Genomic DNA, 16,788 nt, shown 5'->3' with positions numbered 1-16,788 from the left:
CCCTATCGGGGTTTATTTCACAATAATGACCTGATCACTGTACGTTTATCCCCTACACGTCATCTTTATGACAAGTCCAAATGGCATCATTTTAAGATGATGTCAGGGGAATTATTCATGACACCGTTATAAAAGGATTTTACAGTGTAATAAAACTTTGTGACATCTTTATGAGAAGCCCTAAATGTATCCCTGTAGTTAAGGTCAAGAAACATTTTTGTGGCACATTAATAACAGTCTCATGACAGCCAGTGTCAGAACTTACCACAGATAGTTTAATGTCATGGTAACACATGAAGCTCAATAATTTCTTTAAGTTTGATAATTAGGCCTGCTATGGTATGTTTATGACAGGTTATGTTGTCTGGGTTAATGTCAAGTTGTCATAACAAAGACATCTCAAACAATGACTATTGACAGAATTACACTTAGTGACATCAGTCACAAACATTCATAGACTCTTTCATGTTTATGACGGTGTCATGTCAGTCTTACGCACACCCCTTAATTAAAGTCTTCCCAAAAACTCTGTTTTAAATATTATTCTGTAACACTGACCTAATAAAACCCTGATGACTGTCAGCACAAATACAAAACTGAACTTTAGCCGCTGAAATTCCCCTTTAAATTATTGGGTTAATCTCTTTCTTTGCAGTTGTTTTCATTGTTTGATCTCATAACTAATATATTCAGTAAATGCTGTTTTGGCTGCACTCTTCCTCTAAAAGAAATATATTTTCTTCATGTTAAACAGACATCATTTATTTGAGAGCTTTCATTTGTTTTCTCTCTAAACAAACTCAACTGTGATCCAAAAGCTGTAATACTGACAGCTTCCACTTGATGGCGATGTTAACTCAACCTACAGTCACATCCAGTGAACCTGAAGTAATCACACAGTGGACGGCAGAGAGAGAAAAATAAAACATTTAAGCTGAGGATAATACAGTAGTTTGGATTTGTTCTGTATCCAGGTGGTTCAGGTGCAGTTCAGGTGCTGTGGATGTCGACAAATCACATACAAAAATATTAAAACTCTGAGCCTGAAGGTCATTGGTTCAAACTGATGACATAAATCTTCTATAGTAGATATAAAGTAGAGTCGTCCTTCATTAAAAACAAGGCTAGTGGTAATTTCATGGATTCAAATGATTTTTGTAGATGCTGTAGTTTTTAGAGGAAATAACACATTTCTTGGGGACTATTTTCAGCAGCGGATTAATCCACATTTGGTGAGTGTTTGGGGCAGCAGGACAGTGTGTGGGACTGAATCAAACTAAACTACAGCGTGTGTGTGTGTGTGTGTGTGTGTGTGTGTGTGTGTGTGTGTGTGTGTGTGTGTTCATGATAATGAAGGAAGTCATCAGTACTTTCTAATCTTTGTAACACGTGTTGGACAAATGCAGAGCAAACTGCATGAAGAACTGTCCAAACTGTCCTTGCAAGAGACAGATGTTTGTTTACCTTTAAGTCTCTAGTGTTGGTCAAGCTACATTTACCCTAATGTCTAGTTCAGTTCAGCTTAAAGGGCGACTACATTCATTTGGGGGGTTTTTGAGGTTTTTATATTATTCTGTAGCATCCCAGCAATAGTGTTCCTCATGTACGTTTGTAGGTCAAAATTATTAATTATTTTTCCAAGCTATTATAAACTTAAAACTTTTCTCTCCCCTATGACGTGATGTAGGTTTTGTCTTTAAGTGTAAATGAAGATGACAGTGTTTTTGTGGATGGAGTCTGGTGACTTTGGTGGTAGCGATAAATGGACAGTTTCTAATTAAACAAGAGATTTTACTCTTTAACAAAAAGTTCTCTCTCTCTGTAGGGATCCTTTCCATAATGTTGTCAAAAAAATGACTATCTGAGCCTGCCAGTGGAAAAACACTTTTATTGGATTTACTTTGACGGTTCAGTTGGTCACAGGGATTACATTCGCCGCTGCAGCTGTCTCCCTCAGTACTGCACCGGTTTTAAAATTTGTTGTGCCCATTAATCACTAAGACACAAAAACATGGGAAACTGGGGTCCAGCTTGAAAAATACTAAAGGTGCCCTTCAAACTGTAACCACAAGGGGGGAGTATAGAGAGGAGTGCTATAAGAGACTGTTGAATTTTCTTGCCAACATGTTGCGTATGATATACAACACTGTCTGTACAAGTGACCCAGATATTTTGTATCCTGACAGATAAAAACCTGGAACATCAAGTTCTTTATCTCCTTTTGTTCTACATATTATGACGACACTATTTTTAGCAGTGTACTGTACATCATATCTGACCTCTTAATCAGAGCAGCTGTTGTACTCCACCAGCACCAGTGGAGCAGAGGGGGAACGGAGACTCCATTGGCCCCGTTTGACCTGCATACTCTGGTTGGCATACCAGAACACAAGGAGTCTTATCGTGCTGTCAGACACACCCCTGTGACACGGTGTCAGAAACAACAGTTGGAGATTAACTCGGTCAGAACGCTGAGAGATCAGATTCTCAAACTGTGGTACGAGAACCACTGGTGGTACTGGAGCTCTGGGGTTTCAGTTCACTGTGTGCGTTTAATTTTTATTGTAGTAAACAATGACCCCTATCAGATTCCAGTGTGAACTGGTCACAGGAACTGACAAAAGAACCATAACAAGACTTCACACGCAGCATGTTTTTGTGCTAAAGTAAACACGGAGGCCACTGAAGACATCTGGGTTCTTAACCATTTGTAGTTGTTATATCCGGGTTCTTAACTATTTTTGCTGCATATATCAGCGTTCTTAACCATATTTTAGTTGTTGATATGTGGGTTCTTAACCATAGTTAGCCAGTGTTTACGGTTTCATTCATAAGTTGATGTGCAGTGGAAGCCAGCAAATTTCTGAGCAGATGATAACAAGGACAAGGAGAAAGATAAAGACATTTTTTTAATTCCAGTGTTTTGTGGAGCAGTGGTTGCTGCTTCTGTCTGTACTGAGTTGTGTGTGGATGTGGAGTCCGGGTCAGGATCAGTGGGATTGTGATGTGAACAGATTTCGACCAAAATCCCAGGATGTCTTGTGGGTACTTTCACGTCTGTCATCGCTTCCTCACAAGAGTCTTTCAAGACATGTCCAGCGAGTGAGTGACGTCAAAGTCGCTTGAATTCCCACCTGCCCGTTCACACTGAGGTCACATTGTGAAAAATCTCACTTGTACCCACGTCTGCCAACACTCCAGATTTTCACAGGAGACTCCCATTTTTGATTGCATCCTCCATATTTCCTCAGTTCTCCTGTATTTCATCCGATTTTTGGCCAATTTTTACTCCTTTTTGTTCCTTTTCATGATCACAACCTGTGTCTGATACTGGACAGCGAGTATAACCCCTTTGACTCTAAACATCTGCTGTTTCCACTCAGATAACAATACAGCTGCACCAAACCAGACTTCCTAAGAAGAAATCCCATTTCTGAAGAAAAGTTTTAAAGGAGAGGAGCCAGGGTTTTGTAAAATCTGCCATGTCATTTTTCTGATGAACATTCAAAGTTCACACCAGAGGGATGAATTATTCTGTGTTCTTTCCTGAGAATTACAAGTAAATTAAAGGTAATCAGCATAAAAATGCTGTTGAAGTGTACTTATTATTTTATTTTCATTCTTTAAAAGTCATCAGGCAACAAAGTCTGTGAAACTCATATATTTTTGGTATCGAATCCTCCCTATTTTTGAGGTGTAAATGTTGGTGGGGATCCCTGTATCTGATTTAGGACCACATGTGAAAGTGACCCAAACCGGAGTTAATAAGAAAAGATTCAAATGATTTTTGCTGTTCACACTTTTATGGAAAAAAAAAAAGATCTGGGCCATTTTCTGCAGTGTGAACATAGCCTTACTATTTGATCCAGACTCTGGAGCACAAGGTGGTATTGATGAACCATTAAGCTTGATGCTAACCGCTTTAAAACAATAATGATAATAATAAGTAGTACCCGAGCTCGGTAACTTTACCTGCAGACAAACCTGTTAGATCCCACTGCATCTGCATTTGTTCTGTGGGGGTTTAAGGAGGAGGATGTGGGCTGATGATGAATCAAAGTGGGTAGATGATGGTGCATCTCTCTCTGACTCGCTGTCTCGGGTTAGGGTTGGGTTAGCTTAACTCTTTTCCTGACTCTCTTCCGTGATCGTGGTCCAGCTGGTCTGGCTGGGTGACCAGTCTCAAGGTCTGCTGCACTAATCGAGTCCCTGTGCTTCCTTTTCCCATGTTAATGAGTGTATTTCTGTCATCTGTCATGTGATTCAAGTTGAGTTAGCAGTATCATTAGCTTATATTAGCCAGATACACACCGAAATCTGCATGTGAGTCATTATTTTAGCTGACAAAATCCACCATTGTCAGCAGGAAATGAGAAGCTGCTTTCATTCACGTCTCTAAGGAATCACAGATCTTCTGTTTCAACAGTTACTGGCAGTTTAGATGTTAAATCTGCCACCGTTATCACTGTAAACTGCATAAATGCAGACTGGTGAGTGCATGGAAAGTTTGGCAGGCGTAGCAACAGTAACTAAGGAGGGCGCTGTTTAGCAAAGGGTCGGTTGCAATATCAGTCAAAATAATTGCAAATAGATATTTCTTCAAAATTGTTCAGCCCTAGTCGGGACGCGCCACCACCCAAAAGGTATTAGTATTAGACATATTTGATGTCCTGGTATCAGCTTGGACAAATCATACCTATTTCCTTTCCAGCTCTGATGTCATGTGTAGAATAGGTGGAGTGCCCCTTTAATGACGTTTTTGTTTCCTTCCTATCACTCCAGGTACAAAAACAGAAGTGAGTAAGTTTGAGTTCAACAACATTTTCAGCAGCTGATAAAGTTTCCACACAAACAGCAGCCTATAAAAAGCAGCAGTGGAGGGAAGTTTGTGGTGTTTGGATTGTTCAACAATTCACTGCTGTTACATATGTCACAATGTAAACACTCAGCCAGGATCACAAACACGACCCAATCAAAACAAACGACCACAGCCGTGTGTCAGGAAAACTTTACTGCTGCTGTCACAGCCGGTGCTGTAAAAACCAGCCGTCCCTGTTTAATGGAGCTCTGGATCAAGTCTGTTTGTTTCATTTTATCTGCGTCTGCAAAACCCACACCGTCGGCGGCGCAGCCCAGAACGCACGATAACTGGCCTTATGTCAACAGCAGGATGTGGGGTTTCCTGAGGACGAGCTGGATTCCAGCCAGACCTGTGAGTGAAACCTCATGTTAGATATACAGCAGAGACCATGTGATCAGATCTAACCTATAGCGCAGCTGGCTCTCAGGTCAAGTGAGGAGAGTCCGTGTCCTCAACTCACATTTGTTTTTCTGCAGAAGTTAAAGTGAAGTGAGATTAAGAGTTCTATTTTTTCTTTTGTACTCTGTCATTTGTATACGTAAAGACCGGCAGGATGCTCGTGTGACCCCTGTCAGCCTGCTGCAGCATGTAGAACGTGTATGGTGTTAAGTTTCACCTGTGTTCTTTCAAAGCCAGTTCTGTACAGACTGGCCTTTTTGTTCTGACCTACATTTACAAATACTGTCATTAAGTATTATTTAAGAAACTGATTTATTTATATTTTACTTTACACCTCTACTCCTACATCTCAGATGTAAATGTTGCCTTTTTTACCTCATACATTTGTGCAACAGCTGCAGTTAATAAAACTTTGGATTGGCTTATAAAACACACTTCGTTGCTACACTTTAAACCAGGGCTCTGCAATCTTTATTATTGAAAGAGTCATTTTTGACCAAAAAAGAAAAATAAAATGGATCAGTGGACAGTTCAGTCCTGTCAAGATACAATATGACATGATGCAATACGAGACAATGCACTGTATGAATTTTAACATTTTGATTCTATTATTTCTATATTTCTAGGATACTATGAGTTGCAAGAAGAAAGAAGAAATCTTACTAGTTTCACTAAAGAGAGAGAGAGAGACAGAGAGAAGGAGACATTACAGTGGTGTTGATATCTTATTATGAGTCTCATGTGGAAATGAGATCTTGTAGCCTAAATGAGAATCTGTGAACAAACTTTAAATCTGTTTACAATATTAGTATTTTTGCAGTAACACAATCAGCTGCTGTGTTTCATATGAGGAGTGCTGTGGTTTTGAATTTGACCGTGTAGAGGAAGTGGGGTGTGGAGGAACAGTGATGCTATGTGTTACCTGCTCTCACAGTGACATGACGTCTCTGTGGGTTGGGAGACTCGTGGCTCTGTACTCTGCTGTCTGACATGTTTTGTTTCTCATCTTTCTTGTAAAACCCAAACTTATTCTACACTTTTGTGTTATGAAAATTTGGCAGTGCAACATCAGTTCTTTCACTGTCTTTTTTGGGGGCAGCAAGAGCGAGAGTGATGCAGACAGAGGCAGGAGGAGAGAGAGGAAACAGAGGAAAGTTACAGCATACGCTGGTACTGCAATTATTTTTTTCCAATTCACGTTCAGCTTTTGTACCGATACAGGCCGTCTGAACCGATGCACTCGCATGTTACACATTAAAGCTTGATAGCTATCCCAGGGAGACTTAAAGCTGGAACTGCAGTGATTAATCAAATATTTGATTGGTTGTCAGTTACTAAATTAATTGTCAACTAGTTTGATAATCAGTTTGAGTAAAAAATAAAAAAAAACACTAAAAATTCTCCAATTTCAGTTTCTTCAATGTGAATATTTTCCAGTTTCTTTACTCCTCTCTGACAGTAAACTGAATATCTTTGGGTAAATGTTGCAGACTTTTTTCCACAGTCTTTCATTTATTTGGTGACCCAGATTAAATCTCCTGTCCTGACCCAGTCTTTTGGAATAACTGGTTTACGGGCTGTAGAAGCTTCAGTGTTTCTTATTTATGAAGCATCTTTGTGACGACAGGATCCAGCAGCTTTGTCTGACTGATCTGTAGCTCATTTTGTGATATAACTCATGTCATGTTTAATGTTTTTCCTCATTTATTATGTTTCTGTTTTTAACCTGCAGCTCATCCCTGCAGTGTCTTTGTTGTTGTTGTTCTTGCCAGATTTTCACCATGAATTAGTCAGACTAATGACTAATTCAGAAGGTGATTAATAATGAGCTGAGTTACAGTGTCCTGGAGTCCTAGAGACTCGTGTAGAACAAACAGAATGTAAATCACATCGATGTTTGACACGTGTGACTCACTTCAACAGCTTTAACTGTTATCAGACGTGTCGGACAACTCAGCCTGCAGAGTTTGAGTTCAGAGATCATTTACAGTCACAAGCAGTTGAAGTACAGTCCTAACAACAACAACACTGAGGTCATGTCCTCAGGACTGTATGTAGGAGTTTGGGATGTGAGTTAGCTGCACAGGAATTAAACTTGGTGGGCTTCTTAAAGGGGAACTCCACCAGTTTTATACATCAAAGTGTGTTTCCAGGTGTTGGGGAAGTCGACTGCGTATGTGTAAACTAGCACAAAGTCTTTAGTGTCTCCAGAGGGACCTGTGTGGAGTCTGATAAATGTCCTCACTTGAGTCTGTGATGTTTATTTAACTTTCAGTTCTGCCCCTCAGCTTGTAACACCCCATGGTCTTGTTATGTCCTTTATGTCTTCTTAGGTCTTTAGGTTCTTTTTGTCTTATGTCTTTATTTGTCTTCTTATGTCTTTTCCATCTATTTTGTCTTATGTTTTTTTACATTGTTTTTGTCTTGTAGCCTTGTTTCTTTTTATTTATTTTCAATGTTAGAGTGTTATTTATGTTTTTAAAAAAAGCAGCTATACTGTTTAAGTCAAAAGTCAAATAGATATTTTTGTTCCACCATGTTTGCAAGTTCTCTACTCAGGGCACTTTTATTTAATTCCAAAGTGAGAGATAGACTTTTTGTTTATCTTTGTTTATTATTTTGTACTGTATTATTTTATTAGTGTTATTTCTGACAGCAATAAATAATAATAATAAATTAATTAAAATCTCTAAAGAATGCTCATGGGATTTTATGCATTAGTTCATTAGTAGTGTTGGGAAATTAATTAATGCATAATAATCATGATAACCGTGAAACCGTGGTTATTCCTCAGACTATAATCGTACAATCAAAATCTATAATCGTTGCGTCCCTAACTGAAAATGTGCAGTCCAGTCTCCCTTTCTGTCTTATGTTTTTTTCATCTTCTTTTGTCCTCTGTCTTTTTACTGTCTTATGTCTTTTCCATCTCGGCCTGTCTCTTTTGTCACTTCTTTTGCATCATTTTCGTCTGCATGTCGTGACTTTGCGGTTTCATGAAATTGTCCCTGTTTGGTGTACAGTGTGGGCGGCGCTGCCACATTTGTTTGATGTTCTCCAGCTCCATAATTACTCAAAATCTGCCCAAAGCAGAAAATACTCAAATTTGAAAACTTTGAACCAATGATCACGTGTCATTTTTGCTCGAATAATCACCCTCTGTTTGACTGATTATTTCACCAGATTGTTGTAACTTAATTTTCTGTTTGATTTGTTTGATCGATTTGATTTTTAAAGCACTTCAAACTCACAGGAGTCAGATAGATTCAGGAACAGATCTAGAGAAATATTCATGTTGTGGCAAGAGGGTGGCAAAAAGAATATGCAGATTTAATTGCAAACAATCCTAAGTATCAGTGTTTGCTTAGAAAAGCCCCCAGATGAAAATGTTTTGACATTATTGTGGCACGTGAGTAAGGCATTGAATAGAAATATCTAAAGGTGAAAATAAAAAAAGCAAAAGATTGTTTTATTTTCATTGAACATAAACCCATCACAAAGCCTAAAATGTGGCCAGGACAGATCAGTAAATTTTATGCATTAGAGTGTCATCTGTTGCTGCATTCACTTGCACTTGGACTTCAGAGTTTCAGTCTTGTAAATTTTTTGTCCAGCCACAACTTTTCATATATATATCTTGAACAACAACTGGGGTGGCAGATAGGGTGGCAGGGCATCTTTTAGTGGTTGCAACTGCCACCCATGCCACCCCTCTAGATCCGCCCCTGGATGGATTTCACATGAGATTTCCTTTAACACTGCTGCAGTCACAGCAGAAGTAAACGTTGCCCAGTGCGTTGCTTTTTTTTTTTTTTCCCACAACCTTTGCACCAGTTTGGTTTGTTGCGCTCGATGATCGCCAGCTCAGACTAAATATGTGGCGTCCTTGAGATCTGTGTCTCTCCTCCCTGCTCCTCTCTGCCTCGTTTCACCATAGTAACAAATGGACTGGAGGGACGGTGAAGGAGCATGTTGTTTTTTCTCCACCGCACACAAACGACTCCCTGCAGAAATGTAGCAGAGGTATCCATATGATACTGAGACACACAACTTCAACACCACTGTGTCAACACAGAGCTGCGGCTGTGCAGCTGCACGTGTTGTTTGGCTCCGACCGCAGGTTTTTTCCTTCTATGTTTTCATTGAAACACATCATGTGTTTTCCTCTTTGAGCAGAAATACTACACTGATTCAACCACACACACACACATTCCTGTCATGCTACATGATTGCATTAGTTTTACTGTGGTGAAGATACAGTTTCATTCTATATTTTCCCTGTTAGTCTGTTAATCAACAAGTCACTGCCCACCAGAATGAAGAATTTTCTGTTCTGACTTGGTCATGATTAGGACGTTGTATCATTTGTGTCTGGCTCACGACAGCCTGCTCAGTTTCTCATGTGCGCCTGCATGAAAAATAACTGCCTGCTCCGCTCCACACTATCTGTGCACAGCAGCTATTGTTTAATTAAAGTTAAAGTTAAGGAAAGACTGTGATCATAGTAAATAAACAATGGTTAAGGTACAGTAAAAGAAGAAGCAAAAATGTCAAATTGTCTCTACAGTAAATTTGAATCAACTGTTAGCAGCCAGTTAGCTTAGCTTCCATATTATCTTCGCTCTTCAGACCTGGAGGCTCATTATTTAAAACTCATTATTCATTATTTAAACTGTATGGGGGAAACGGCTAGCTTTGCTCTTTTGACTAACTTGACATATACCTGTAGGCTCCTGGGTGGAGCACAGGGCCGCAACGTCAGTCTGGTCGTCTTTGCGTTCGCTCTCGACTGGTCCTCACCAGGTCTGTTTTGGCTCCCTTGTTTCTCTTCTTCACATCTTGGTTGACGGGGGTTTTGGTTGGTTCTCTCCCTCAGGTTGGCGTTGGAGATCTTCTCGGGCCTCCTGATTTTTCAGGATGTCTCAGGCATCTGTTGATGAAAGTCTGGAGTTTGTTTGTGGTGTTGTTGATCACTCTCCATGTCTCAGATCCGTACAGGAGGACGGCCTTGATATTGGTGGTGATGTTGAATATTCTGGTCTATCATTCTTAAAGCTCGCTAATTAACATGTTATATCTCATTTGTTTGAAAGCAATGATTTACAGTGTTGCAGGGATGTTATGTGCTGGGCTGTTTCTTTGCTGGGAGCAGTGACGTCTAAACAGCATGTTTGGTTTTACAACAGATTAAGCAAGACGCTAACATGATATAACATAATTTACCTTTTGTGATGTTTAGCCATGCAGACAGTTTTGGTTTAATTTGAGCAGGTCTCTGAGATCTCTGACAGTGGAGGTGAAAGGATTTTACTCAGTGGTGCTCACAGCATCAGGGTTAGGTTTGGTTAAAAACACAGCACTTTAATAGATTCTACGGGGGCACGAGTGAAGTTAAAATGTTAGCCTGGATAAATAAAAAGAAAGGAGAGAATGTAGAAGGATGAATCAAATTTTAGAAATAAATAATACATATCTATATTACACATACAGGATATTCTTGTCCAGAACAGTTAAATATATATGCTAAAATATTAAAAATTCATCACAACACACAATGATTAATAAAAGCATTTCAAAAAGTGCTTAATCATGAATAAAATAAAACACTGTACCACAGATTGTAAAAACATAAAAGAGTTAAATAAGACATTATTATCCAAAGTAATAAAAAGAGAATATTTACAAAGGAAGGTTTGTCATAAAACATTCACCCAACATATTTTTATTAAATCAGAAAAAGAAAAAAGAATTAAAGGAAGAAAAATTAATTATCTCTGTGCAAATGTGAGGGGTAGGGTTTTGTTGGAAAAAAGTTGTCTTACTAGAAACTAAAAGCTCCATTTATTGTGATGACAGATATGTTTCATAACCAAAAACAAAAAAGAAAGACAATCTGGTGAGTGCAAAAATATGTTTCATAGTTTTTTGGGTGAACAAACGGTTTAATGTGAGCCTTAACAAATATTTGACATATTTCCCTGTCATGACATCATGATGATTTAGTTTTGTGCAGCTGATCCTAATCTGATTTTAAAATAAGATTATTTTTAGCTCTCCTATGGAAACAATCTACAGAGGGAACATTGACATCATCAGTAGTGTCTCTTCTTCTCTTATCTCAACAAACACATTTCCTGTTCAGGCTCTGATAACACGTTCTTTCTCTGGAGCAGCGTCACTGGACTGGTAGTATTAGAACAAGTAGTTTTAATAATCGTGGAAACTGTGCAGAAAATCAGAACATGATGATTTTTTTTGGAAGCAGTGTTTTATTAAACTCTGACATCTTTCTCACAAACAGTCTGTAAAACACATCAGACAGGCAGCACCAGCATTAATTAACAGGATGATTCTGAATTTTCCGGGAATTTGTCGTTTTGAAGCTTCGGTTTCCCAGAGAAGTCCAGAGTGTCCTGAGTTGATGATTGTGGCGTCAGAAGCTGCACGCCGCCCACATTAAATCACATCCTAAATGACTCGAGCTTTGTTCTCCAGATGGTGAGGATTAGTTCTATTGTTTTAGAGTTTAGAGAAGGAACAAATCTCTGGAGGGTCTGAGGGACAGTGTGATGTTTTATTATAGAAGTGATCAGCTGAAAAAGTCTTTGTAGTGTCTGAACTGAAAAAGTGACAGGAAGTACACTTTGTTTTTAAAGTGTCAAATGATTCAGACTGTGTGTCTGTGGTTCCTCTTAGAACCTTTCATAAAGGTTCCACTTGGAACCCTTTCAGAGAGTTGTAACTAGAACCCAACATAAAGGGTTATACGTAGAACCACATGTGAAAGGTTTCACCCAGAACCCACAGTTAGAGGTTCTACAGAGATCTAGTTCTATCCAGAAACTGTCCACCTTCTATAGGTGCCCACTCAAGGCTCTACTGAGAACCTTTTTATATCACAGTGTTTTTGCTAAAACACACTCAGTGGATTCTCCCGAGAACCTTTTTACATTCCACGGGTTTTATCCAGAACCGACTTACGGGTTCCACCAAGAACCTTTTTATATCACAAAGGGGTTTATCTAGAACACACTCAAGGGGTTCTATCAAGAACCTTTTTATACTCCTAGGGTTTTATCTAGCATACACATTCAGGGGGTTCTACTGAGAACCTTTTTGCATTCCAAAGACTTTATATAGTACACGCTCCCGAGAACCTTTTTATAATCCAAAGGTTTTATTTAAAACACACACAAGGGGTTCTACTGAGAACCTATTATATTATGGCACAGAATAATCAAACCTAGATGAAGAGTTAAAGGATTTCAACAATCCTTGAAGAACTCTTTCTTCCAAAACAGGGTTCTTTGAATGAAAAGGGTTTTTGATGGAACCCTTAGTCTTTCAAAGAACCTGTGATGAACCCTTTCTTCAAAATAATTATTTCTGTGTGCTGTTTAATCTGAAGCCACAGTTGCTCAATCCAGACATCATCCTGTTTGTTTTTTAGTGATTCGGATGGGTCAGGGGTTGTGTTCTTACATGGCTGTTCTCCTGTCTGGAATGTTGGAACACTGACATACATTCACTTCCTCCCACTGTACAGAAATGAAGCCAAAATCTGCAGGATATGAGGACGGACGCTGAAAAGCAAGGAGGGGCATTACATCACCGTAGAACAGTCTGTTCTCCGCGTGCCAGTTCCGTTGAATCTTAAAGGAGATGTAATCATGCCTCTTAAAGACCAACAGGAAGTAAACAAACGTGTTTTAGAATGTCTTCTAAAACAAAAACAATTCGTCCTGTTTGTGATTTGTATCCATTCAAGTCATTGTAACATTCAAGCAACCATTATAAAGTCTGCCGTGTCAAATTTCCTTTTAGCTCCATTTTGGTCTCCACCAGCTCCTGAGAAAATGACCTGTTTCTTTAGTCGCTAAATGCTCCATGTTTGCTAGCTAGTTCAGAGGGTCTTATCTGTAAAACTGAACCGATCAAAACAGTAAAGGTGCCACTAAACAGCAGAAAAATGCTGAAACACTCAGTAGAACTTAATAGCTGGGTGATAACTGTTTGGGTTTATCTTTAAGACCAGTCTTGGTTACCAAACTCAGTACTTTTAAATGCCTTTTTGTTATGACAGTGAGCAAAGTACTGCAAAATTGTCCTGTTTGGGTAACATTCCAGATACTGGTGCATCGGTTTAAATGTGAACAGTACACAACCCTGTTTACGAGAGAAAGTTGTGAAGTTGCAATGGCAACAATCAATGCGACTTCTATAAATCCCCATGAATTCTGCACAACCTTGCAATTTTGTCCAATCACCATAACTTCCTGGAGTTCCACTAATCATAGTGCGGATGTCATGCATGTAGGTTTCAATGAACCAACTCAATGTTTTGTTATTTTGTTTACATTCTTCTGTTTTGTTTTTTTTTTATTTTGCATTAAGATGATCTGCTGCTCTGTTTCATATGAAGAGTGCTGTGGTTTTGATTGAATTCAGTCATATTCACAGTGGAGAATTGAGAAAAAAAGTGAAAATGTATAAACATAAATGCATAAAAACATTGCAATATGTATGGAAATTTTGCTGTGAAATCAGGCATTTTAGGCTGCAACAATCACAGAAAAGGGACTAAATGTTTTATTAAAGCAGCTTTAAAATAACTTGTCCTGGCAACAGCCAATGCAGTATCTGTGTCGACTGCCAATGATGTCAAGAAAACAAATAAGTCACTGCTGGCTAGTTGGGGCAAAACACCCCTTTTGCAAAAAAAAAAAAGGTAATAAAATGTTAATTAAGTCTAAAATCCACTTGAGAATTGTGGGAGCATCTCTCTATAAAGCAGCATTTTACTGTCATTACTGCGAGCAGCTGAGACCGTTCAGGTCAACACAAAATCCTGAGGCTGAGTGGAAACAGACTTGTTTATGTTCACTGTGTCCTTGGATTCTGACAGTCTGTCTCCTCCTCATTCAAATGCAAGTCAACAATAAAAAGAACACTTTTCTTTGAGTTTGCTTTTATTCGACCTAAAGCTGAGCTGTAAATCAGCCGCAAGGTCACAGAAACGCTTAAAGCTGCTTCCTAGAAGATTAATAATAAACAGAAAAACACAAGTGATGTTAGTCTGATCATTTTAATAAAAAGTCATATTAACGTATTTACAAATACAGTACACAGATATAAATTTCTGATCAATCAGCACCATTGATGATGAGGGAACAGTTCATGATATTTGAACATTAAACAATGTCACATTTACAACAACACTACAGACTGAATCAATCATGAATAATTCATCAATGCCATGACAGAGCGACAGACTAAAAAGACTTGTAGTAGTGCTACATAACTAACACCACAACAGTACCTTTACAGTGGACGTGTGCGATAACTCGATTATGCAATTAATTGTTGTCACCTCTGCCAGCCCTGCTAACATTAGCCACAATGTGTAGCGAGCTGACAGCTAACGTTAGCTAAACGATGTTGGTAACCCCCAGAAACTGTGATCCTGTTCAGTCTGAAAAGTTGAAACATTTAGTGAGTTGTTGTCATGTTTTGTAGGTTAATGTGTAATATTTGTATTGCATGGTGCAGAGTGCCACACATCACTGCGGTATTTAAAGTATGATTTGGTGACTGTAGGCTGTGAGTGTTTTCTTACTGTCAGACTAGTCGACCAGTCTAAATTACAATATCATTCAGTCGACAGAATATTCCTAACTGCTTTAAATACTGCTACCTCAACTACTAAAGTGCTGTTACCACTGTTACTACTGTAAACACTATAACTGTAGCTGGTACAAATATTACTCTTACTGCTCTGTTTGTTAACACATCTACTTTTAGTTGAATGATCCTCCATTCCTCAGAATGAGATGAAATGAGTGAAATGTCAATTCCCACAATGCAATGCTCCAAATTGTATAGATGCAAACATTATCATTGAGAAATTCTACAGTTGTCAGTGATGAGGTCTGATAATAATCCAGCATTCATGTAGTGTCAGAATAATCTGAAAAATGAATTCCTGAGTGGGAAAATTCACATGAACGCTGTTTAATGTTGGAACAACAAGAAAATTTTGTTTCAGGAGCTGCGAAGTTGTTGTCTTGATGCTGACATCATGCATGCAGAAATATGACAGACGCAAGTAAATGTTTGGCTTTTTATTAATTCACGTGTTGCGTTCTTGCTCACATGTAGGTTTTAACCATTAGTTGTTGTCCACGTAGAGCAGGAGTCTGCAACCTTTACTCCCAAAACCCCAAAAGTAATTACATGTTTACATGTTCCTCTTTTTTGGGGTACCCAGGAGAATAAAGACTAGCCACCAGCAAAATTTAGAGGCTACACATTTTTATAGTTGGAGAATGTAAGAATAACTGTCAGCCTACAAAATGATAAATGAAAATTAAAATGTAAAAAAACATTTCTATCATTCCTGTCTAAATATTTTTTGCTAAAGCCTCAGGGAGCCAATGGAGAGGAGCAAAAGAGCCACATGTGGCTCCAGAGCGGCAGGTTGCAAACCCCTGACACAGAGTGATCTACATTGATTAGAAAATATATCAACTCTGATAGTAAGTCAGGTAGCCTACAAACTGATTTAGCACATAACATGCCCTACTCTGTTCTACTCTACCATTAGTAGCATCCATGTTGTTTCCACTTTGCGACTTGAAAGCACATGAACACACCGACGTAGGGAACTGGGACCATCTGAGGAGCACATGAATGCACCATCAGGTTGTTGTCATAGTGAGCATGTGCTGACGTTAGCGTTTAGCTCAAAGCACCGCTGTGCCAAAGTACAACCTCACAGAGCTGCTGGCACGACTCTGTGACTCTGTGATTTAAGAGGTTTTATTTTAGATCAGTCAATAACTAGTTTTCAGTCGCTCACACAGAGACATGGACACGACATGAGACCGTTTTGTTTTAATGACCAAGTTTTCTCATTCAGAAATAAAATGTTGTTAACACACACACACAAACACACAAAAAGATGCTGTGAATGTGTGTGTGTGTGTGTGTGTGTGTGTGTGTGTGTGTGTGTGTGTGTGTTAATTTTAGACTTTAAGATCTAACTTGCTGTAAATAAGTGAGCACCTTACAACCAACCCTGAAATTATACAACCAGACATTATTTAGATCATGTGATCATGTTTTATGTGGACATTTACTGTTCCTGCTGACATGATGAGAGTGAGTGTGTGTGTGTGTGTGTGTGTGTGTGTGTGTGTGTGTGTGTGTGTGTGTGTGTGTGTGTGAGAGAGAGAGACAGAGACAGAGAGAAACACAGACAGACACACACAGAGGGATCAGAGTTACATAACTATGTTGAAATATATCTGGAGTCACATGTTCAGAGTAAAGGCCTGCAGTGAAACACACACACACTAACACACTAACACACGCACATTGAAGACTGCAGTGTGTGATTCTGAGCCATGTGAAGACGGCTGTGGACAGCAGGACAGAAAACTCCACATGTGACCAGCAGGAGTGAGGCAGAGACATGACGTAATACTACGACTACTGCAGTACTCAGTCTTTACTTCAGTAACAATACT

General features: G+C 38.9%; 1 protein-coding gene across 2 annotated transcripts in view; it reads left to right on the top strand.

The window, feature by feature from the left end:
• The window catches only part of LOC146332487 (uncharacterized), a 76,435-nt gene that overhangs the window by 8,360 nt on the left and 51,287 nt on the right, over window positions 1-16,788 (top strand). The window contains exon 1 of one of the 2 annotated variants that reach the window (XM_084721504.1): window positions 4,913-5,212. The exons of the other annotated variant lie outside the window; for it this stretch is intronic. The gene's annotated coding sequence lies outside the window, so the exon portion shown is untranslated. Of the gene's footprint in view, window positions 1-4,912; window positions 5,213-16,788 lie in introns of those variants that run through there. 2 annotated transcript variants of the gene reach the window in all.

The sequence above is a fragment of the Lutjanus erythropterus genome, chromosome 1 (assembly GCF_056507025.1).
Source record: "Lutjanus erythropterus isolate fLutEry1 chromosome 1, fLutEry1.hap2, whole genome shotgun sequence".
Classification (NCBI taxonomy): Eukaryota; Metazoa; Chordata; class Actinopteri; order Lutjaniformes; family Lutjanidae; genus Lutjanus; species Lutjanus erythropterus.
This window is presented reverse-complemented; position numbering and strand designations above follow the sequence as displayed.